The 25903-nt window shown below is 42.0% G+C and overlaps 1 long non-coding RNA gene across 1 annotated transcript in view; it reads right to left on the minus strand.

Moving 5' to 3' along the window:
• Nucleotides 1-10282: 10282 nt before the first annotated feature.
• Nucleotides 10283-25903, minus strand: part of LOC128845556 (uncharacterized) — a 64200-nt gene continuing 48579 nt past the window's right edge. Inside the window, exon 3 of the long non-coding RNA XR_008446675.1 lies at nucleotides 10283-19559. This is a non-coding gene — a long non-coding RNA (uncharacterized LOC128845556). The remainder of the gene's footprint in view (nucleotides 19560-25903) is intronic.

The following is a 25903-nucleotide window of genomic DNA, read 5'->3' on the forward strand; positions in this document are numbered from 1 at the left end:
GCCTCCTCGCCCCCTGCCTAGAAGCCGGACCTGCTGGCCACTTCAGGGGCGCAACACATGGCCAAGACAGGCAGGGAGCCTGCCTTAGCCCCACTGCACAACTGACCAGGAGCCGCCCAAGGTAAGCTCCAACCCCCTGCCCTGAACCTCCCCCCCCAATATGGAGCCCCCTTCTACACCCCAAACCCCTCATGCCTGGGCCCACCGGAGAGCCTGCAGCCCCAGCCAGATCCCTCATCCCCCTGCACCCCAACCCCCTGTCCCAGCCCAGAGCCCGCACCCCCAGCCTGAGCCCTCACCCCCTTCCACACCCCAACCTCCTGCTCCAGCCCAGTGAAAGTGAGGGAGGGAGGGGGAATGTAGCGGGGGTGGGGCTAGGGTGTTTGGTTTGTGCGATTAGAAAGTTTGCAACCCTAGTTTCAGCATTGCCTTTCATGAGGGAGAAAGCGCTAATAACAGAAGTTTCCTGTATTGTAGCCATTTTAAATAGCATTTGGATGTTCTGCTTTGTATTCTTATTGTGTTGGTTACCTTTGCAGATTTTTTTCCTGTGTGAGCTTTCCAAATTTACCAATAAAATTTACAGCATTGGGTTTTGGGTTGCTAATTTAAACATTTTTGTCATTTACAGAGTAGAGGCATTTGGCTGTTTGTAGACAGTAAGACCTTTGGTTGTAAAACATACTAAGTTGATTACACTGAAATATTCTTGCTCTGAAGACTCTTTGCCTAGATGCTTTAAATCAGTTTAAATTGCCACGTGAAAGCTTGTGAAACTTGGCTTTCATAGTCTAACTGTTGATCAAGATGGGCTTCAACTGGAACACATGATCCAAGCCTCTTAAAACTTCATCTGAACTTAGCTCTGAAATTGATGACTAAGGCTCACATTTAATTTTTGACTCCACTCAGTATATTTGCATCTGGATACATAGGGAGAATTTTCCATCACTCCTAAGATACCTATTTTGTCTGCATTTTCTTTATCTTCTGCAGGTTTGTAAATATGATTAGTTACAAATGCCAGACAAGTCTGGATATTCCATCTTGTTACTGTGAAGTAGAGAAAAAACATGCTTGATTCATTCAGTGTTGATGTACTTTATTTGTGCAAGTCCAATACAACTAGAATATGACTTTTAAAATGTCACTAAAATGCTGCATCATAAGGAAATTCCTTCACATCAGGCACATTTAATCCAGATTCTCAAGTAAGAGACTAAAACTGAGCCCGTGGGGAGATTTAACCAGCCGAACTCAATTCACACATCCCACCAGTTCAAAAGCCTTCAGTTTCACTCTAGCCAACCCCAAGGGAAAGTCTCTAGTCTGAGGAACACCTCTGAGGCACACTCGCAAAGTGAGGCTTTTTATAGTTGCATGCAAAGCACAAGCAGTCCACAGATAAACTAAGCCCTTCTACTATTTCATCCCAATGAGATCCCCTACAGAAGTGGGCCGCTGTTTCTCTGCCACGGAGGTGGCCACTCTGCCACAGATACTCCACCATGTTTATGAAATGGGAATGAAGGTGCTCCTTTGAGGGAGGGTTATTCAGCAGTACAACTGCATCAGCACCTTGTTGGAGTGGCCAGTTCTGAGTAACGTGCTCTTTATGCTGGAGGATCCCTCTTCTGCTGACACAGATCTTAGAAAATATGAAGTCCTATATAAAGTGCAAGTATTTTTACTATTATTACTGCAGGAACAATGCTCATGCTCAAGATGTGTGGTCAGTTCTGTCCCTATTCTTCTTACAGGATAATTAAAATACACCAGTGAGCTCCTTCTGTATCAATTTTAAGATTTTCATCCTAACCTCCAAGGCTCCACCCAGCTCCAGCCTGACTGACATGTTTGCTCTCGTTTCTAATTTCATCCTCTGTTGTGCCCTCTGCTCTGCCAGAGTGATGCCAAACTCACCACCCTCTTTGTTTCTTTCTCCTGTTCTGACCTTTTTAGTTCTTTATAGTTTACCCCTATAAGCAGAAAGCCTCCTCCCCTTGACTCAGCGGGCAAGGTGCTCACCATCACATCATTCAAATCCCTCCTGAAAACCTCCTGTGCCTGCAAGATTCACAAATGACATCGCCAATGGAAAAACATTCATTCATGGACTACAAAAGCAAATTCCATTAACCACCCTCCACAATGTTATACACAGGATATCAGTCCCTTATCTTCTGGTCTCCCAGATACTCTCTCTTTTAGGCCACGATCCTGCAACTGGATCTATGTGGGCAGACCCATATGCCCTTATGGAGAACCCTTCAATTAAGTGGGCACCAGCTCAGACACAGGGGCCTCTATGTACAGATCTGATTGCAGGATTTTTACTTAAAGTCTCTGATTTTTTGCAGCTTTTCAAAGCCAGACGTCAAACTCGGGTCCATTAAAACATTTTGTTTCATTTGACCATCGGTTAGCCTAAATTTCAAATTGAAATGTTTTTTCAAAACAGGCAAAGCACAATTTTTTCATTACAAAAATCTGAAACAGGATGATTTGGCAATTTTTAAATTTTAACATGTTTTTGAGTTGAGAAATTAATCAAAACTGACCTGTACCTGCAACAGTTTTGGTTTCAATTAATTGACATTTTATCAATGGCCAAATGTCTCATTAAAAAAAAAAAACCTGATTAACTGTAGTTACAACTAAAAAGTATTCTTTAAAGCAGAAGGACCACGGACACCCAGTGTCAGTAGAGAAACTATGTAAGAGCCAATTCAGTTTAATTCAAGATGGCTTGGTTGTAAATTGTCCATTTACCTTTGCGTTGTCTCGATGCATTTTATAATGTCAAACTCCCTTAAGTACATACCTTTGCTTGAAATCCCAAAATGTACAATGAAATTGTATCCTGGTCAAGATCCCAACCAGCAAAACATTTGGGCATATGCACTCTCCTGATCTGAGGTTAGCTTCCCTGGGTGAGGGTGCAAATTGTATCCTAATTTTTGAACTGTGGGTGAAAATCTGAGAAGTCCTGTAGTTTGAGGTATGGGTTTCTACTCACATTTAAGTTTTGGATGTGACTCTACATCAGCTCCCATTTAATGATCTCAAAGTGGTTTACAGCTGTTAACTAAGCCCCCAACTCAACAAATAACTTAAGCATATGCTTAATTATAAGCATTCAAGTGGTCCCATTGAAGTCAATTGGGACTGCTCTTAAGTGATCAGATGAATCGGGATCTTTATAAGTCTGAGACAGGTAAGGATTATCAACCCCCTTAATCCATCACAGAAATACAGCCATGTCAGTTACCTCTTGGATGGAACACAGCAACACAACATCATAGCTTAGATTATAAAGGCAAAAACCTGTTACCAAATATAATCTGTACACATTATGACTTTTAGAATGCCTAACATTTAGATAGCACTTTTCATGTCCAAAGAACTGGAGAAGCAGGTTTTTCTGGCTCTTATCCCCAAAGGGCATGCTGGTGGAGATTTAGGGGAGTTGCTTTGCACTGGCAACTCAGCCAGAATCCCTCCTGATCACTGTTTGCACCCACCTTCTTGGCCTGCACTGCTGAAAGGGCAAAAGGGAATTGACCTTTTATCTAGCCATCATAGCTACCTTCCTTCTATACCCTGTCTAGGCAGCCCAGGGAAGGCCTAGTCATCAGTAGTACTTGTGCTACAAATCAGGGTTGGTGTCAGTATCATTCACATTGCTGTACTTTCATTTCACTAAGATCTTGTCAACTGAACTTCACACTTTGCTGCGGCATGAATCACTTTATTTCACGTTGGCTTCACTCACACACTTGTGCCTTTTTAATTCCAGAGTCACTGGAGTTATGTTCTTGATTCAGGCATGCAATATTAATTGCATCGTTGTGTAAACATTCCAACACAGCTCTGTTTTGGGTATCATTAATAATTCTGTTTGTGCTCCAGATCAGTTTCACTTTAGATTCACCCATAACACATGCAAGATATTTCAGATATTTTGTGTCTATTTCTTCTTTAAAAAAATTCATAATCATCAGGAACTGTTTTATAGTCAAATTAATTTAATTTTTATAGAGAGGATTGGTTCTCTTTTTGCTGTATCAGCTCTCATAGACTAATACTAACAATATTTTTGTTCCCACTGCTCCCCACCCCCTGCTCAAAATCAATAGAATATGGAGTCAAACACAGGAATTTTTTCTCTTAATAGTATAATTTTATTATTAACTCTGGGGAATGGAAATTACTGAAACACATTTCATTAAAGTTGCCTTGTCTGCATAAGAATCAATAGCACTGTTTCCTAAAACCAAAATGGCTATGTTGCCAAAAAATTCCTTTCTATGTCTCCGCTGTGTTTTGCTGTTCTTCTAAAATCTTATCTGTTTGCAGCTCTGAATGTTATTCTGTTTCCTTTCGTGCTATTCTGTGGTTCATCTAGGATTTTGTTGAGACTTTACAAGGTCTTACAGAAATCTGTTGGCTTCAGCTGGTGACTTTAAAAAAAGTTGGTCATCTGATTATTTTCAATTTTTGCTGGATATTTGTAATTGTGCTGCAGCATCAAAATTCTTAAGATCCCGGAGAAGAGATATGAAAGCCTGTCCATTTCTCGCTGTTTCTGGGCTTAAATCCAGGCATACAAGAAAAAAGTCCCAAAAGTTAAAAAAAAAAAAATCTGTGGATCCATCTGGCATAGGCTTGAATCAATGCCCTACACGGATAGGAAAGCAAGTTCACAAAAGGACTGGGCCATGCTCTGGAGGCTCACTTTGATTGTGGTGCCATAGGGCCCAGTTCTAGTTTTACTGGCATTTCTTCCTTTAGAACCCAAAGTGATGTAGATAATGTGGTTTTTCTGTACCGCGGTTATGCTTTGCACCAATCCACAGAGAGAGATTCCCATTGATTTCAGTTGGCTTAGGAGCAGGCCTTTAGCATGCCACAATGTCAAAAGAGGAACCACTGGCATCCCTAAGTAATGGCTCCTTTTGCAGCTTCTCCCACTCAGTGGATACCGAGCGCAGCTAGGTGCTGACCCCAAATCCACTGAAGTCAACTGAAAGATTCCCAGAGAGGAATTAGCTTGAGGTCCTAAACAGTGAGTCCCATATATCAAACAACAACAACTTCCATGGAGATGCATTAGGTTTCAGTTTGACCCGTAAAATGTCTCCCTCAGATTTTATGCATGGAATGGAATAGGGACACTTTTGTTCTTCTACTAGCTAATTAAAAGGTTTTGCCTCTATGCTTGTTGGTTTCACAATAATAAAGATGGACAATTGATCCTTTTTTCCCTTAAGGAATCCCATGAAACATGCTGGCTTTCTCAACGTATTTACATGAATGCTGACTCTGAAGGTTTTTTTTTTTTTTTTTTAAAAGATTCAGAGTTAGAGTCAAATTTTGAATTTTAAAGAGGCATAAATGGCTCTGTGGGGACAGTAGGTGACATTATACCCAAAGAGAAAGAGATTGACTCAAGCTTTCCCTAATACTTCAGCTCCCTCTGTGTATGTCTACGCTGCACCTGGGAGAATGCCTCCTATCCCAGGGCCACAGACTTTGTAGTGTCGACACAGGATTTAAAAATTCGCTCAGTTCATTCTCCCTTTCCTGCCCCCCTTGCCTTTGTCACATCTCCTACTTCTACAGTTCCAAGGTTTCAGCTGAGACTAGAAGTGGTAGCTCTGAAATACTGAGATAGGTTATTTTTCAATTTTTCCAGACTGACGCTGCAAATGAAATGACATGACCGATACAAAAACAACATTCATGAATCTATGAAAGGAGCCTAATTTCCATCCCGATTTGCAGATCAACAAAGGAAATTGGCTTAGACTGGGACAAGTGTCCCCAAACCCGCAGAGGTTCAGTTCAAGTAACTCTCTGAAACTTTTGAGGACGCCCATCATTAAGAATTACACATCCTGCTACTAGAGCTCACCATAGGAAACATAAGACCCTATATGAAGACAGATTAGATGTTGGCTTTAGTCAGGCTTCCCGAAAGGACAGCATATATTAGAGTGGAGAAGGGTCTGAGAGCTGGGGGAGCTTCAGGGTAGTTTGTCAACAGTGATGGGAATTGTCATGGGGGTGGGGAAGAATGTTAAGGAAGGTTTTAACAGTGATAATGTGGATTTGATCAGTAAACTCAATTCGGGGGGGGGGGGGAGCAGTGAGATTTAGTCCCTAATGGATAAGTCACTGACATTCCTAGCCAAGGACTGTGTGTTCTAGTCCCATCTTGAGCAGAAGATACTTTGGGTAGGAGGCTGGTCTAATGGGCACAGAAGCAGGCTAGAACTCAAGGTTCAGTTCTGACCTCAGCTACAAACTTCCAATGTGACTTGGGCAAAACACTTACTCTACCCTGTGCCTCAGTTCTATAGCTCTACACCTGAATTAGGTAACTTCCCTATCTCGCAGGGGTGATGAGAGTATGAAATCCATTACTGACTGTGAGGTGCTCGGATACCACAGTGGTGATGACCACATAGACCTGTCTCCAATTGTCTTTTAGGATGGAGAGGGGAGGATGTGGTAGCAGACTAATTAGTGTGAGGTGCTATAAGGATGTGCTGACAGGATAGAGCTGTGTAGCGCCGCATACTTTGCGTATGAATCAGACATGCCCTGGTTGCTGCCAGTATGGTCCTGTATACACACGAGCTGATACATTTCCCCCAAAGATGCACTTTTTTGGAACAGTGGTGATGAGAAATCCTTACCACAAGTAAAAGCAGGGAATCTTGCCACCTACTTAAAAACCCTCTTTATGCATTCACTCTCATAAACTTAAAGATCAGAGATGCTTCGTATGAATACTAGGGAATCTTTTAAAAGCTGGTCACTTTTCTACATGTAGCAGAGTGCAATATTAATCACTGGCTTCCAATTTTAATTGCCTCTCTAATGTAGACTATGAACGTCTACCTTCAATATTTTGCAATTTAGTGACAGTAAGTTGAAACATATAATTTGGTTTCTCTAATTGTCTGATTGTATAGAACTTTTTATTGTATTGTTATTGATCTTTTATGCAGTATTTTACAAAGCTACAGTAAAATAGAAGTAGTACATAAAGAAAATAATAGTATTATGCTGGTAGTCAATAAAAATTACAGAGTGGATATAATATCACAACTACGCTATATTACAAAGCAACCATCGCTCACATGGTTCCTCAAAGCCATCAAGCAGACTATCATCTTAAAATAAGGTAGCGCTCCATTAAACAAGACTTAGAGATCATAAATGGAGGAAAGTATTCCATGCCATGGCCAGGCAGAGCTAGAACAGTATCAATTTCTAGGGAAAACTACTTTTTACAGAAAAAATGATACAGGGGATCCGATTCTCGATAACATTATAGCCCTTTACTCCATTTGGCAGTGCAAAGGGACCTTAAATTGGGCATAAATTATATGTACTGATTTTAAGGGTCTTTTACACTACCAGACTGATGTAAAGAAGCCTCGGTGTAAATAAATTCAAGCCCAGAGTATGTCAGGAGGCAAAGTATCAAACCCTGTATATAAACCATGCTGTCACAGCCTTGTCTTTATGTATGTACTACACCTGGTATTTCAAAATGAGTCTCTATAGCTTATTAAATGCATTTTAGATGGGGCAGCACATTTTCTTAATGAAATTCTAGACATTATGGGTCAGAGTTTATGTTACAGTCCAGACTAAAAACAGCACTGTACTAGCAACTGTGGTGATCATGGATCTCAGAACACTGGTAGATCTGAGAGAGAGGGAAAAAAGGCTTAAGAATATTGATTTGGTGTGTTGTCTATTAGACTTAGTCAATAAATAGCCAGAAAAGCCAACCGATTCTTCCAGTTGATTCACAATGTGTGATGCCGTAATGGTTTCTTATGTGCACTGGCTCTAATTAAATTCCACCATAAGCAGACAGAGCAGTTACGACAGAGCCACTGTTCATGTTGTCCCACTAATCCCTTCCATCCAGACAGTCACTGGACTAAATTAATTCTTGCTAAGATAAGGAAATGCAATTGGGTGTCCCTAAGCCAACCTAATCCACCATGGCCTTGAGGTTTCTACCAGTGGCAAGCAACTTCATTCTTTACCAGGGGGCTCAGAGAAGTCTCTCTAGGAGGCAGGCTAACTCAATACACCCCCAGTTTCTATAAGCACACCTCCTCCCTAGTCAGTTCTGCATGCTTTTGGCTCTACATACATACCCAGCAGAGAGTAAAGCTGCTGGCTCCTTGTGTAACAATGACCCTGGTTAGACCATCTGAGGACTGAACCCAACCCCTGGACTGAAAATCTTCAATTAAAGGCCCAGGTCTCCTAGCTCAGAGACAGTGGCAGAGTTCCAGCCACTAGAGAGAGATTAAGAGCCTGTAACAGATATCATCTCAAGATGCTCACTGTGGCACAACATGGGCCTGCAAGTGCATGGCCCTCAGCTCTCTCTGGGGTTCTTGTAAGCCGTCACCCGCAGGCCAGAATACTTTAATTAAGATTCCCCATGGTGGGATTTTCATTTATTATATCTCATATCAAACAACTCCTTGTTCCAGCCCTTGTTCCCCTTGTTTCAGGATCCCACAGCCCTCCTTTCTGGAGTGGGGGGTCTGCTCTGTTAACTCCCACCTGTTTTCCCTCCTTCAGTCAGGAGTCCCACAGCCCTCCTCCTTCTGGGGTTTGTGCTGGTCATTCAGGCTGGCTGCAACCTTCACTCAGCTTCTCTACATTGGCCCCTTTCAACTCTGTCCCTTCCCCCTGGCCTGGGAGAGGCAGGTAGCCCTCACTGCTTCCTTTGCCTCCCTGGAGGCTTCTCTTTTACCTCCAAGCCAGGACTGATTTAACCACATGAATTTCCTGTCATGTAGCTACACTGATCTTCCCTATATGTGGAGAAGGGCTGAATGAGTCACAGGTGGACTGTTACCCCTTAAAGGGACACTCACCCTGTAACATTGCCACTCTGTGGCACTAATGTCTACACTCCCCTTTTGGAAACTAAGGGGGGTCAGACACAGTTAACACTTCAATTGGAGGCCCTCTGGGAATAGATTCCTAGATTCTAGGACTGGAAGGGACCTCGAGAGGTCATCAAGTCCAGTCCCCTGCCCTCATGGCAGGACCAAATACTGTCTAGACCATCCCTGATAGACATTTATCTAACCTACTCTTAAATATCTCCAGAGATGGAGATTCCACAACCTCCCTAGGCAGTTTATTCCAGTGTTTAACCACCCTGACAGTTAGGAACTTTTTCCTAATGTCCAACCTAAACCTACCTTGCCGCAGTTTAAATTCCATGCAGATGACCTCACTAGCAGTGTTAATACTTGAACTGTTGCAACCTTTTTCCTGGTGGACTTTCTACCATCGGGGCACTATGACAAAGTCTTCACAAGTGGGAGCCATTGCAGAGCTTGGAGTGAATCAGGACCACTCTCGCATTCTCTACCCATCCCCATATCTGGGTGGCAGAGAGTCAAAGCTAGAACTAGATACAAGAGAAAATGACAGGCACAAGTTCAGTATCAATTAATTTCTGTACTTGCCTTTGATTTTGTAGTAGATTATTATGATTCACTGGAGGAGGATAAGGGGGTGAGACTGTGGTGTTATTCAGTGCTGAGTGTTCCATGGGGACTAGCAGCTTGCATGAAAACAATGTTATTCTTCCAGTGATTTTTTTCAATGAATGATGCCCCAGTGAAAATGGAGCAGCAGCTGACATGGAGGTACCAAACAGCTCTCCAATTAAAGCAGGATTGATGAACCCAGGAAAAAGCCTTGCAGACTTTGGAGTTTCTGATGATTCTGTTTTGTGATATTTCCTTTCTTAGCAAGTCTGACATTTTTGAGACTGAGCACTAAAGCACCTTGGGCAGATGAGACTCCCAAAGATACATAGCACACACAAGTGTGTGAACTGAAATGTTAATGTAATTGTTTTGTATTGTATCTTGTTTATTTGTCTGTATTTATTTTGATGGTGCAGTAGAAGCAACATGCTCAAAGATTGCATACAAAGAAGGAGGAGTTGAAACTCCCAAAATAAACAAACTAAAAACAAATGAACAACAATAAAAAAAAAGTCAGCACCACCACCAGGGAAACTTCTTAAATTTGTGTTAAGGATATGAGTATGTCCTGATCTTTTGGAATTGCTTTGGCAAGCTCTACAAGATGTATGAAATGAAAAATCCCTGAAGATGCTTCTGCACCAACACTGTCATTCTGTGCTACATACTCAAGTAATAACCACAAACAATGCAGATTTCCCCTAAAATCTAAGGAGGAAGAAAAAATGTTGATTTTTTTCATTATTTTTTTATTTAATTTCATACTTTTGCTCCCTTGTCAAACATCTGTGATGAAGAGTCTTTGTCTTTCCTCATTCTCATGCAAACTACAGAAAAAAGAATTAAAGCCTTTTTAAAAGAAAAGAAATCTGTTTTCTATTTTTGTTATCCTGTGGATTTTTAAGCATATTTATAACACTGAAAACACTCCTTTAAATTCTTATGTTCGTGATGTCTTAGATCACAATCTGAGTCAAATTTACATGACTGTTTGTAGGACATTATGACATCGGCAATGGCTTCTGGGACATTTGAGCCTTTTCTTGTAGTACGTTCTTGGTGGATTCAATTTGCATAAGCCAGACTATGTTAGAGGACGATGTGGTCCAGAGATGACCATTCACGTTGTCAAATCTGTCAGTAGCATTTGACAACAATCATGAACTGATGAGTCACCTAAGAGACATGGCAAAGGTGGGAAGAGCTGCACTGATCTGGCTCTATCCCTTCCTCTCGGACAGAATACTGTGGATCACGATGGACACCAACTCGTCACTCAGGGGATCTGGGTACTACACCTGCACCATAGCCACTACAGGAGTCAGTTCCAGGCAGTCCATGAGCTGTCTTGAGAGCTGCATGAAGAGCTTCACATGCAGAAACCATTGCTGTGCACAACATTTTTATTGATCCTACAAGACCCAGAAATAATGCTGCATATCTTTGAGCACAATTGACTGGCATCTGGTTGGTTAACTATTTACATATATAGAGAGACATCTCTTTTATAGACCACTCTTGTAACAGGCTGAGCACTTGCTATCTCAAGAACCTATCTTTTAGCTACCTAGAAAGAACATAAGAATGGCCGTACCGGGTCAGACCAAAGGTCCATCTAGCCCAGTATCCTGTCTACTGACAGTGGCCAATGCCAGGTGCCCCAGAGGGAGAGGACCTAACAGGCAATGATCAAGTGATCTCTCTCCTGCCATCCATCTCCACCCTCTGACCAACAGAGTCTAGGGACACCATTCCTTACCCATCCTGGCTAACAGCCATTAATGGACTTAACCACCATGAATTTATCCAGTTCTCCTTTAAACGTTGTTATAGTCCTAGCCTTCACAACCTCCTCAGGTAAGGAGTTCCACAAGTTGACTGTGCGCTGCATGAAGAAGAACTTCCTTGTATTTGTTTTAAACCTGCTGCCTATTAATTTCATTTGGTGACCCCTAGTTCTTGTATTATGGGAATAAGTAAATAACTTTTCCTTATCCACTTTCTCCACATCACTCATGATTTTATATACCTCTATCATATCCCCCCCTTAGTCTCCTCTTTTCCAAGCTGAAGAGTCCTAGCCTCTTTAATCTCTCCTCATATGGGACCCAAAAATCACAGGAACACCACTAAAATTCACAAAGCTTGAGTTAGGCACCTAGGCTCCCTATACAATGAATGGGGAGAGATAGACACCTTAGACTGCAATTCACACAAGGCAGTACACTAGACAGGGAGCTGCCTACGTGATCCAATGGGAGATGCTCATGAGAGGGGTGTGTCCAAAGCCCACCTCTCTCACAGAGACAGGTGCTAAGCCCAGGCTGCAAGGAGGCACCTCTCTCTGCTTGTGAACCCTCTCCTAGAGTTAGTCACATCAGGCACATCTGGCAAGAAGCTGGGGGATGAAGGAGGGTTGCAGGGAAGGGAGGGTCATCCTGGTCTCCCACCTCCACCCAATTCATATTTATATACAATGAAACAGCCTCAAAAGGGCAGATTGAGGGAGATCTGCATCAGAATATCCCATAGCTCAACGCTTAGGGACTTATCTGAGAGGTGGCAGACCCTTATTCAAATGCCTTCTCCTCATCATGTGGAAGGAGTCTAGGACCAGGGGTTTCTCACATCCCAGGTGAATATCCTAACTGGGCTAAAGGTATAGAAGGAGGTCCTTCATCTCCTTCCCACCCCTTCTCCAATTGTTTTGTTTTGTATGGAGGTAGGTCCAGGTGTGAAAGTAACTTAAAGGACTTACCAGTATGCAGGGTGGCCAGGGTCCTGGATAGGGTAGGGCGGTGGCTCTGGGCCCCTGGAAGGGGCAGGGCTTCGGGCACAAGGGGTGGGGCAGGACTGGGCCAGACTCCCCCAGCTAGCCCTCCAGTGCCCGGGGCTCCGGCGGCTATTTAAAGGGCCTGGGGCTCTGGCCACTGCCCGGAGCCCTGGGCCCTTTTAAATCATCAGGCCCTGGGGCAACTGCCCCTTTTGGGCCCCCTTTTGGCCCCATCAGTGGCCCTGCAAGCACAGTCGGCCATGTAGCGGACCCTAACGGCGGCCACTTTCTTACTGGTACGCCATACCACTCCATGCCGGTTTACTTTCACCTCTGGGTAGGTGGCCTGTGAGCACCCCCACCCTACCCACTTGGGCCCCACAAGCAAGTTAGCGGGAGGCACAGTTCATGGGTTGAGGCAGGAGGTAGGCGTCCAGACACCCAGAGTGAGGCCACAATGCACATGCAGAAATGTAAGCACATAGGGAAATTTTAATGTAAAAACCTAGGGACCAAAGGGGTTTAGGTGCCTACAGGCTCCAGCAGCAGCTGAGCAGGAGTTTTATGAACCGCAGCGGTGCCTAAAAACAAGACTTGGGCACCTAAGACTGGGGGTTATGCACTTAAGTACCTTTGTGAATCTAGCGCTACATCTCTCTCCGTGGTATAACACGAAAACTGCCTCATTAGGAATTCTGGAGAAAATTCCCATTAATGTCCATGGGATTTGGATCATGACCACAGTATTGGGGAGTGGAGGGTGGGAAAAACTGACTTCTATACAAGATCTTTTATATCCCTATTTGAAAGAGTCTCTGCGTGTCATAGATCTGTCCTTTTCTATCTTATCACTGTCATTGGAATGTGTCAAAATCATAAACATCATATATTTAATAAATCTATGTTACTCTATATTGGGTTTTATAGCATTCTGTTTGTATATTTCATTTTTAAAAGCCTCCTTAAATTAATCTTTTAGCCATACTGAAGACGTTGCTTAGTCTACATTTCGAACGGGAGCATTTTTATTTATTTGTGAGCTACACGAGGCTTCCAAAAGCTCTCTCAGACTTAATGAAGTACCTTCTGCTATTACATATGTACCTGTCCTGTTTGTTTGGCTAGGTCGCTCTTACATGCTTTTAAAGCTGGTCTCTCCAAAACAATACATCCTGTTTCAGAAATAATAGGCTTTAATTTCCAGGTGATATTAAATGTGCAATCATAATGTGACCATTTTACTTTAGCGACTAATGTGATTTTTCTTTCTTTAACCATAGGTCAGGACAAAGATCAGATCTGGAAATACACTCACCATACAATGTGTTAGGAAGCAATAAATTACTGTATCCATTGCTTCTCTCTCCTCTTTTCCTTTGAATTGCAGTTTCAAGGATTCCAATTTAAATATCAACCATAATTACAATATTGTTATCTCTCCACGCCTTCTTTTGTCTCGTACTTATTCTCATTTCTCCAGTAAGGGAAGGGAAAGAGTCTATATCATACTTTGTTACCACAACCCAGGGTAATGTATCCCTCAGATCTAAGGGTATGCATCTCAAGTGAAATCCTAAGACCACTGAAGTCAATAGGGTTTTTGCCATTGACTCTGATACAAGAATTGTACCCTTCCTGCATCTCCTCAGCTTGTTTTATGACCTTCATCATGTTCTTGAGCCCAGCATCTGTATTGTCACCCAAAACTACACACTGGCATTTTAGGTTAAGGTTTTCAAAGGAGCCTATAGAAATTAGATACCCAAATCCCAGCCTCAAACATTTATTTATACTATCCCAAACATACAATTCTACCCAGCAGCATCCACTGTAGAAGTGCTGTATATGAGCCTGACCCAAAGCGCATTAGAGTCAATGGGAACCTTTTCATTAGCTACAAGGGGTTTTGGACCAGACCCTAAATCAACACATCAATTCATAATGCTAAATGTCAACCCATTAAATGTATTTTATGTAGCTTGCACTTACAAGAACGAGATTCTACTATTCTTGTAACTTTGATTGTCTTAACAGCCAGGTAACTTGTAAGAGTGAACGGCTTTTGAAAATCGGTCCCCACATTGTTGACAAACCCAACTTATCTTTCCATTTCTGACAGGTATTTCTTCTTAATACACCACATTTTTCTTGAACAAATGTATTGTGGTCAATGCAAAAAAAGACCCTGTCTATTGCTGATGAAGTGCAGGAGTGTCTTCTACACGCCTTTGTTTTACCGTATAGGATTCCCATTAGTGTTAACAAAGAAACTGGCAAGTTTCCGCAGCAGTATCTCCGTCTAGGGGCATTTAATCTGCGGGTCTCTCTTGACCAGTGAAGATAAGTAATGTGACTAGAATAGCTGATGTGAAGGTGGCAGCTTTCTGAGCATCAACGAGGTCAGCATGCAACTGCCTTTTTGAATATTGTACTAACAAATCACTCGCTGTTGAAAGCTGAAGAAATGAAATCATTTGCTCTGCCTATACTTGATATCCATGCTCCGATATTCAATTGGCCAGACCAACCCAAATACAGGTACAGTACCTCTCTCTGGGCAAAATTCTGCCCTCATTTGCACCTAGTAAATGAGTAGGTTGGGAAGTAGGAAAGCATTGAATATTCCCATACATATTTCAAATGAACTTCACTGAATCTTGAGCATCCAATTACATGCATCCTGTTATACAAAAGATCAGAAATGTCAAGCGTGTGCACATAGTCACACTCAAAAGTTCCAAACAGATTCCTTAATATTAATCAAAACACAAATCATCCCTTGAGCAGTCCTAAAATATCTATTAATAAATTAAAAAGGTGGGTTTTTTCCCCAAACGCTAAAGAAATCTTACAACTTCAAAGGCTGAATGAAAAATATTCTTTGCAAAACCTGGAATGACTAAGACATCATAATCAAATATTAAAATGCATCTGCATCAAACACTAAAATAATTATTTTCTAGCCCTAAAGGGGCTGTGAAACATAGTTTAAAAATATGGCTATGCCATGAAGTGGCTTTTAATTATTCACTACAGCAGAAACAAATCTCTTCCAGTCTTAACAGGACCTTTGACATATAGCAAGCACTATTATTCCTCTTTAAAGGAGTGTTATAAACATTGCTCTTTTTAAAAGACATTTTTCTCTAGAGTTGTAGCACTGGAAAATGTGCACGTTAGGAACATGAATTAAAGTACACATATTACTATTAGTTCAAAGATGTGAAGAATGATTATTTGCTTTAAAAACGTGTCACATTGTTGATTTCCCTCAGGTATTCTTGCTGGGAACTTGGCGATATCTCTGCATTTGTGGATGAAAAATGGGTACTTAAACAAAGAACCAACTTGTTTCCAACAGTAAATAACTTCACACTGGAAAATGCAGGGATTAGCAGTGCTACAAAACAACTGCCTCATATAGCCATGTTATCCCATTGAATCCTAGGGTGAACAAGGCAGGCTGCCACAAGGGCAGAGTCACACCTTGTTAAAGTGGAAAGAGTAAATCACCTTCATAGCTTGTCACTCCAAAACCACATCCAAGACCTGGTGGTGTCAATTTATCTCAAATAGTGTCTTGGAAGTGCAGGATGTTGAAGGGTGCACTAAATCAGGCAGTGTTCAAGTATTTGCCTATGCTCTCCACATTCACATTTGGAGTTATTCCTGAGCTTCCAGTTGATCAAATTGTCACCATTCTTTGCCACCCCAGCTCTCACTTTCTTTAGAGCACACCAGTGTTTTCATTCGAGGTTAGTACTTGGAGGAAGTTGTTCTAAAGGAACCAGGTTCTTCGAGATCATCGGCATTTACCCAATTTTGTTACTCTGTAGCCTTCCATAGTGATATTTTGGGGTAAGGGATTTTCAGAGGCAAAGCTCTTTCCAGACTTCAGCCTCTTGGCTGGGGGAATGTGTCCATGCAATATGGATGTCTGGAATCATGCATCTGTTTTTGTCTCTCCTTTTTACTGAAGGCATCCCACCTCACTGATGGTGGTACAATCCCTGAAAGGCAGCATAATGACAAAGTGGGAGTCAGTTCAAAGTCCCTGTGATAATCCTGCAGGATTGATTGAATTAACAATCAATTTTGTGCATATGGCTTGAGCAAGACCATCCTGAGATGGGCGGGGGGCAGGGGGGGGAGGAGGCTCAGTGCTTTGCAGTGACTCACAGAGGGTGAGATTAGTTGCTTGGAGTGTTTTTGGGTCAACTCCCCATTTTGTGTTGGCCAATTTCTGGAGTACACAATTCCTGGAGTTCACTTTCTTCTCAACTTCTTGAGGTGCTCTCTGAATGTCAGCTTTCAGTCTAAAGTGACCCCAAAGTACACATGGTTCAAAGATTGTACCATGCCACAATATTTGCAGTTTTTGCTTGGCTTTATGGTGTTTCAAATGGAAGGCGCACACCTGTGTCCTGCTAAGGTTGGCATTCAGGAATCATGTGTGAGAATATTTGCCAAGTATACTCAGGAAGCCAGTTAGAATAGACTTAGTGTCCTCAAATCTTTTCAACTTGGTGACAATGCAAAGATCTATATAAAAGAACTTTACCTGTTGGGAAATTCTAGTTGGTCATTTGTATAGACATTAAAGAGCAGGGGTGATAACACTGAACCTTGGGGCAGTCCATTCCACTGAGTATGCAATTGACGTTTCTGACCATCCATTTCAACAAAGAAATGAGGATTCTGGAGCAGGGAGGAGATGACTTGGACCATCTTGCTATTTCTCAAAATTCTTGCCAATTTCAATGGAAGTGCATGATGGTTCACTGTGTCAGAAGCAGGTGACAGATCAACAAACCCAGTATCTGTAATTTTGCAGTTTCAAAACCATATTCAAATGTACTGAGTTAGGTTTAAAACTTGGCCACAGCATTAACATCCTGGGCAAAAAATTACTTGGTCATCAGTCAACTGCCCATCCACTATTGGTGCTGTTCCACCCAACTCAGCCTTAATGGTAAACCAGCCCAAAAAGCAAAGCACAGAACAAAACAAGTCAAGGAGTATCTTTGCTCACTCTGCAGAGACTGCAAAGTCACAAGTAGCTCAATATTGAGGAGCTGTGGAAACCCTGAAATGTGGACTCGATGGTATATCGAATGAATTATTACTGCACTTTTGGACAAGGCCACAAAAATGGCTGCTTGACTTCTCTAACTCTTGCATGCAAACAGCCAGACTGTGGAGACTGGTCAAACCACATTGTTGGGATTTTTCTCCAAGACCTTTCTGTGATGCTTTGTACCATGGGGGAACACCTTACACCCCCATGTTCATCTTTATAAAATGATTGTGTTGTATCCAATGCAAAGTTTGTCATGTTGGGTGTCTTCAGAAGGTTTATGATGCACTGAGCATGGTTTTTATAGTGATGTAATACTAATATTATAGGTTATAATTTTATGTATAAAGTTATAATGCTGAAAATGTATCCTCATTGCTTAAAGCAAGCCCAGACAAAAACTCTCCAGAAGCAGAGGGGCAGTTCACACCTCATCAGGGTGTGGATGGGACAAACCCAGCCCAGCCTCACAGGAACAATCGACGTTGGCCTAGACAGTAACAAAAGAGTGAGTCATCCCCCTTCCTTTGGTCAGTTTGGAACTGCAATAAGGTAATGCTCACCTGACTCTGAAACAGGGTGTGGGGACAAAACCAAGAGGGAAGAAAGGACATGATAAAAAGGAGAGATATTTGCCATGCTCTCTCTCTCTCTTCCACCTACATCTACAGACACCACAACAAGCGACTGAAGCGCTGATCAAAGGGGAGAGCCTGGCTGAAAAGCAACCAGCCAGCCTCTGGTGAGAAGCATATATGTTTGTAAGGGCATTGAAAGTGATAAGATCAGCTTAGAATATGTTTTGCTTTTATTTCATTTGACCAAATCTAACTTGTTATGCTTTGACTTATAATCACTTAAAATCTTTATAGTTAATAAATCTGCTTGTTTATTCTACCTGAAGCAGTGCATTTGGTTTGAAGCATATCAGAAACTCTCCTTGGGATAACAAGCCTGGTACATATCCATTTCTCTGTTAAATTGACAAACTTATATAAGCTTGCAGCATCCAGCCGGCATAACTGGACACTGCAAGACAGAGGTTCCTACAGTTGTATCTGGGACCGGAGAAATTGGCTAGTGTCATTCAGTTTCACAATCCAATGAGCAGCTTACATGAGCAGGGTTCAGTTATCATGGCACTTGTGGCATGACTCACCACGGCATAAGCAGGGTCCGTTTAGCCCAGGCATTTTTCCACCCTTTTCCGCCAACTTCTCTATTCCTCTGAGGTGTTCCATCAGAGAGGCCTGCCCACACATGGGAAGCTACTTTAGCCAGAAATCTGTGTGTCAGAAGAAGGTTTCCAGCAATCCTACTGCAGGGCCCCCCTGAGGCTAAATAATATCTTGGTAAGTCGTAGTATCCTTTTTGGTTGTTCTGTTTTCTTGCTGCTTGAGGCAGGAGATCTGGTAGAACCTTCCTGCAGCTGCTGGAGGCATTTCAAATAGACTAGTTCACCGGCATGGCCAACCCAGCTTGCCTGATTGACAGGTCTCTGGTAATGTCTCCCAAGAAGCTGCAAGCAGGAGTAAGATGCATTGTAAGGCATTTACGGACTTTCCCTGCGAAACCATGCTTTGGAATTTTGTCATGTGACAGATACTGATGCTTTGATTTTTTGTTCTGATTTGGGAGAAAAACAAAGGTCAAAATATCAGTGTCACCTTTCCCAGATTAACTCCACCTCTGACCACACTCCTTCTCATGTCTCCAGGGCGGGCTCCAGGCACCAGCGAAGGACACAGGTGCCTGGGGCGGCCAATAGAAAGGGGCAGCACTCCGTACATTATTGGGGCGGCACGTTCGGTTCTACGGCAGCAATTCAGCGGCGGGTCCTTCAGTCCGTCACTTCCTCTTCGGCTGCACTTCGGCAGCAACTCTATTGCTCCGCTTCAGTCTTCAGCGGCAATTCGGCAGCAGGTCCTTCACTCCCTCCCTTCCTCTTCGGCGACAGCTCAATCGTGTTTTTCTTTTTCTTTTTTTCTTCTATGCTTGGGGTGGCCAAAAAGCTGGAGCCGGCCCTGCATGTCTCAGATTGTCATCTTTCTTGGGGTGGAATCACACAACTCTCCCACTCTCAGAGCGGGCTCTGACCTGCAGTTTCCTGAGATCAACCATGATTCCCTCAGCAGGTCTGAGTTATCGTCAGCACCTATGGGAATAATGACAGTGGTAAGCAGTGACCAATCAGCAAAATATTATTGATCAGAACTAAAGCATGTCAGAGAAAATTGTTCTCCGAGATTAAAAAGACAGTATGCATGTCTAGCTTACCAGGTGTCTAACCATCTTCCACACAGGGACCTTGTAGGTGTAATTTCCTACAGATTCCTCTATACTGCCCCTCCCTCTTTATTAGCTTGGCTCCCTAGCCAGCCCTTGGAAATTGACAACTCTCCCTCTTCTCCTCAGAGGGTTTTAAACTGCCTTTTGATCTCTAGGCTCACAGCCTGGCAAGACACGGCTTGCATCTTAGCTGGAGACAGGCTTTAGGATCCTCAAAGTCAATAGCTTCCCCCATTGTCTTTCAAGTGTGTTCTGGGATGTTCTTATGCCTCCCTGCCTTCCACAGTCCCTACTGAATTATAGGTGAATAATATTCCACTACCCCTACTATATGCTATACAGACTCTCTCAATAACTAGATTGGTATCTAGCATTCTTCAGTATTCTTAGATTATTACAGAGTAATTCTACTTCCGTCATAATCAGAATTTCCCACAGGATGGAAATTCTGATTTTAGATCAGCTCTAGCACATATACATTAAACATTTCATTAAAAAACTGGTACAGTGTTTTGAAAGATGAACATCACCAGCTGTTAATAACTTTTGGGAAATGAGCATCATGCTTTTCTTTAAGTTGTCTTGAAATCATTTCTAGTGCCAATTCCAGGCCTGATGCCATTTATAATAAAACCAAACCCATTGTTGTCAATTTCAAAACAAAAAAAACCATCAAAGCTACAAATTGATAAGAATTAATCAACCATCACACAGAAAAGTGTTTTTAGATGATATAAAAAAAAACTGTAAAATTTATTAAAAACCCAAGAAAATTAGACTAAGGCCAAGATCTTTAAAAGTGACTTGCGATTTTGGGTGCACAACTTTACAGCTTAAAATAGCCCAGATTTTCAAACAGTGATGAAAGCCCAACCTCTGAAAACCAGACCTCTTTAAGGTCAAGAACTCAAAAAATCTGACATCTTGTGGGGAGGAGTATGTGAAGACTTGCAGGATCTTCCATTTTCTTTCATTTATTGACCCAATATTGTATCTGATATCACAACACAATCCTCCGAGCCCAGTTTTCCAATCACCAGCCGATGAGAGTCAATCAAGAGAGAACACAAGGAACTAAAGAAGAAAGATTTACCTTTCCTGTGTTTCATTCCTTGCCATCCTAACATTTGGAAAGGAGGATAGCATATTGACTGAGATCCAGTCAGTCCAGTCAACATATTGCCTTCCCATCCACTTTCCCCAAAAGAGATGGTAAAAAAATGCAAAAAAAGAATATGATTGTCATTTTGTAATAAAAAGACACTATTCAAATAGCGTTTATTTCAAACTTTTAAGATACAACAAAATGCTCTAGTAAAATGCCTGTACTGTATTAAAACTAGAGAGTTTCATGCACTTCACTGGTCCATTTATGCCTAGAACATCCACTGAAATTTTGCAATTGGTCATATGTGGTTTTCTAAATTTACTTTGTTATACACGGGTAGAAAAATGGAGAAAGGCCATTAAATTGTGTGTAGGCCCCCCACTTCCCTCAGCCAACAATGGTATGAAACTAAAGAGGTGAAAACTCAGAGATACTTCTTAAGCAATCTTGTAAACTTCTACTCGATCACTTGTCTAGGATAATTATTTTTGGTGGGTAAATAAAATATTCTGAAGTATCATCATCTCCATCATCACAATAGTAAGGGTGGATGAACAGGTTGTCTTCCTTAGATGGTAAATTTTCATGGTAACTTTGCAAGGTTGCTCTAAACTATGTGGAAGCATAAAAGCAGTAAGAAAGCATTCTACTAACAGAGGTTGTATGATTTATTGGAAAGGAAAACTATAGAACAACAAGTAACAGTTCCATTTTGCAAATCTGTTTATTTAAAGCCATCCTTCAAAGACTGGCCATAGAAAAGTTGTCTAACAAATCATAGGCTAGCATAGAAAGAAAACAACAAATAAAGAGCAATGAAGTGACTATGTGACTACCAGATTTTTTATTGCCCTAGCACAGGGATGAGTTAATAGACCAAGAAAGACCCAAACAGCAAGAGACTGCCCTCAAACTATCAGCAATTTCTAAACTGAAACTATTACAGATGTCCATGATAACCTATTGCAGCAACTCAGTTTCTGGGAGAACAGTATATATTAGCTATTGATTTTCAACACTGTCCTTTCCAATATTAGTTATTAAATTCTGCCTGAGATAGCCATCTTTTTATAAAGTGGGCCAAATTCTCAGTGGAATCACAACTATGCTGAATCTGATCTACTCAGATGGGGCTACATCTCTGCCTTTTGCTCTCAGAAGAAAAAGGACTGAATCCACCAGAATTCTTCTTGTGTTACTCCTGGGCATAGAATGCTGAAGCAGTATCCCTGCTATCATTGGACACTGCCACCCACCCAGACCAAGCCAGCTCTGCTAGCTGGTGTGAGGTAGGGATATCTTATTACCCCACCCTCATCTCTGTTATTATCCCATCCCTGCACAATTCCTCTAAGGCAATTATATCTATGGGAACACTATAGGAAGCAAAACCTGTACTTCCCAGCCATATTCTGTCTGGCTGCTGAAGAGCAAGGAGGTCCAGGAGGTAGGGTTCTAGGCTAGGACATGGGAGACAGTTCAGTTCTATGCTATGCCACCATAGAATTCCTGTGTTACTTTGGGCAAGTCACTTAGCCTTTTTGTGTTTCGAGTCCCTAGCTATAAAATGGGGTGTCATGAGGAGGAATATATTAAAACATTGTGAAGTACTGAGATCTACAGATGAAAAGACAATACAAGAAATAGGAATTATTAACAGAAAGGGGGGTAATAATTGTGCCTTTCTGATTCAATGGAGATACACCAGGAATGAATGTGACCCAATGGTTTTGGCTAATCTCAGCATAATCCTTAACCCAGTGATGTTGGTGATTGAGAAGGAGGAGCTCTACTGAGTCAATACGGAACTGATACCCCAGAATGCCAGGAGTCTGTAAAACCAAGGTCCAGACCATGCTGTACACATTGAAAACAACTTTCAGAGGAGTAGGGACATTAGCCTCGGTGCTCTGACCACATAATAATCTGGGTAATTAAATTTTGCCCACTTAAAATCCCCCTGAAGCTTCAACTAGAAGTGGTTTCCTTTTTCACTCTATTTCCCTGGTTATATAGATCCATAGTAGCTGGACGCTGCACCGAGGCTATGTGTTAGAAAGCACTGGGGTCAGCTACAAAGTGACTGGACGGTACAGGTCATGTTCCCTGGGAGTGCCTCCATGGTCCACCTGAGAGGGAGAATAAGACAGAGCTGAGAGCAGGGCCATGGATCAGGCACTGGACTGGAAGGGAGGAGACCTGAGTTCCATTGCAGACTGTGTGCCTTTGATGAAGTCACTTTCCCTCTCTGTTTCCTCTCCCTATGTCTTGTCTATTTAGACAGAAATGGTCTCTTATTATGTGTTCAGACAGCACCTTCTAGAAAGGGGTCCTGATCTCAATTGTGGCCTCTAAGCTCCACTATAATACAAATGTAACTCACACACTTTCTGGGTGTGGTGCTTTGTCCCATCTCATGGGACTGAGATCACTTAGAGAGAGTGATTAATGAGTCTGCTCTACAACCTTAGCTAACAGCCAGTTGGGTTTTAGCTAATGCAGTAGAGCTTCAGAGGTCCCAGGTTCGATCCCACCCGCCGACGACCGGGGTCTGTCATTGTTACTCTTTCTCTGTGCTTGACTACCCTCACTGCAAATAGAAAGAGCCACAGCACAGTTTCCAAGGATGCCCTGGCCTGCACTCACATGGAGCCTAGAGGAAGAATTCAGCTTAATTCTGCCAGAATTTCCCCACAGGACTCAGGCTGCCACAGTGATCCTTCTGAGAGCAAAAGATTGAATCTAGGCCATTTTTCATAATCAGGCTGTAAAGTCTGAGTGCTTTGGGATTTTTGGAGTGCTTATCTAAAGCATTTATATGCCCGCCCACCCCCCTTCCCCCCCGCCAAAAATCTGAGCATCTCAGAACCTTTAATGTATTTATCCTCATAACATCCCTGTGAAGTAAGGAAGTATGATGATCCCCAGTACAGACAGATCGGCGGGTAGCGATCGATCTATTGGGGATCGATTTATCGCATCTCGTCTAGATGCGATAAATCAATCCCCGAACACGCTACCGTTGACTCTGGAATGCCACCAGAGCGAGAGGCAGAAGCAGAGTTGACGGGGGAGCCGCAGCTGTTGATCCTGCACCGTGAGGACGCGAGGTAAGTCGATCCCGATATGTCAACTTAGTTACGCTATTCTCGTAGCTGAAGTTGAGTATCTTAGATCGATCCCTCCCCCTAGTGTAGACCAGCCCTAAGTGACATGCCCAAAGCCAAACAGAAAGTCTGTGGCAAGCCAGGGAACTGAACCAATCTTTCCTGAGTCTCAGAATCAAGGCTTAACCACTGGACCACCCATCCTTCCTCTCCAATTTGGAACACTTCACGATTAAATTTAAGTTATTATTAGCCAGACAAACCACTCCTCTCAAGTTATAAAAAAATCCATCCCAACACAGACCATAAGGGGAATACTTTGTTTAATAACATGCACATGCTATAACAAGACAAATGAACTTCCTGTGCTAACTCCAATGTCTTCTTGGGCCACAAATGATAATTTAAAAAAACAGCTCTGAAATTTTATAGACACAGCACAAAGAACTGTGTAGGCATACAGCTTTAGCACTGGCAGAACATATTACTCAATTAATGTTAATTCTCAATAATATACCTAACAACTGTTCAGTAGTACAGACATATGGTTATAGCCAATTCTTCATCCACAACATGGTTGCTTTCTAAACCAATACTAAAATCTGTGCTTGCCTGTTTCTAGTAAAATCTTTAAAACTGTGATATCATTGTTCAGTCATTTTTTATTTCCCGTGATTTTTAGCATTACTCCATATTATATTGCCTTGCCCCAACCCCTGAAAATGTTTGTCATTTCAAATATTTTATCACTAATATGTTGATTTTTCTCTAGTAAACACACAGTGCTTTATACAGTGCATCTGTCTTCCATTAATCTCTTTGGATCCATGACACTCCCAGTATTCAGAAAGCCTGATCTGTCAAAGTACTTAATTATTTGTCTAGTTTATATGTTCATTCACAGCACCAGGTCACATCTATAGTGGGTCAACACTCTGGAATATTGGACACACTTCTGTGGTGTCATTCTAAATAGGTGTAGAACCCCATGCTAACACACTGACTCCTTGTTCCCCTCAAAAGCCTGGTTCCTGTATAGAGGTTTCTGAGTTTACTAGAGGCTTCACTCTAACAGCTGTGGTCCTTTCGCTCAGACAGTAGCAGCTACTGCTTTCTGATGCAGAGTTAGGTCCCCATAGACAACCCACGGAGGATGTAAAAGTTAAGTTCATCTTTAAAAGCAACTCACCCCTAATCTGGGACCAGGAACACTGAAATGCATAAGTGATGATTGTATTACTAGCTCAGGGCATTGCTACCAGGCATATTTAAGTTTGTTTGGGTGCTTTACATTTGCATTTTAGTGTAACATGTTTAGATTGCTTTTAAGGCTAACCTCAACTCTGAATTTCATGGGTTTGTTTAGTTCTGGGATAACAACATAAATTGTTCACATGTATTCCCACTGTAGCTTCATCTTAATGTAGTGTTTATATAAAACTTTCACATGTGCATATATAATTTTCTCATCCTGGTATTTGGGCATCTTTAAATAGCCTTCTCGCTATATAAAGCATAGAAAATAATTGTGGAAATTATGTACAATATGTTGTCTTTTTAAATGGTAAACTCTAACAAAATCCCAGTGGCGAGAGGTGTGATCCAGGGAATCTATGGGTACTGACTGACTGGCAGAAGGCACAGAGATGCATAAAGTTTTCAGGGATTCCTTGGATGTGGTATCTACATTCTAGTTCACCCAAAAAGTACCATGTAAGGTCTCTAATGAAAGCAATGGCCATACTCATTTTTAATCACTGCAAAATGTATGTATTTAAGGAGTTATGTGTATTATTATACACACACACACACACACACACACAGTGACTTGGGGGCTGGTCACCAGAAAAGGAGAGAAACAGGTTTCTTTTAGACAAGGGATATTTATCTCTCTGTCTGTCTACATATAAACTGAGTATTGTGTGGTTGACAATGGGCACCCATTTACAGTCTGAGCAGAATGCTAATCAAGTGATTGCAAAGTATCCAGAGGAG

The sequence above is a fragment of the Malaclemys terrapin genome, chromosome 11 (genome assembly GCF_027887155.1).
Source record: "Malaclemys terrapin pileata isolate rMalTer1 chromosome 11, rMalTer1.hap1, whole genome shotgun sequence".
Lineage (NCBI taxonomy): Eukaryota > Metazoa > Chordata > Testudines > Emydidae > Malaclemys > Malaclemys terrapin.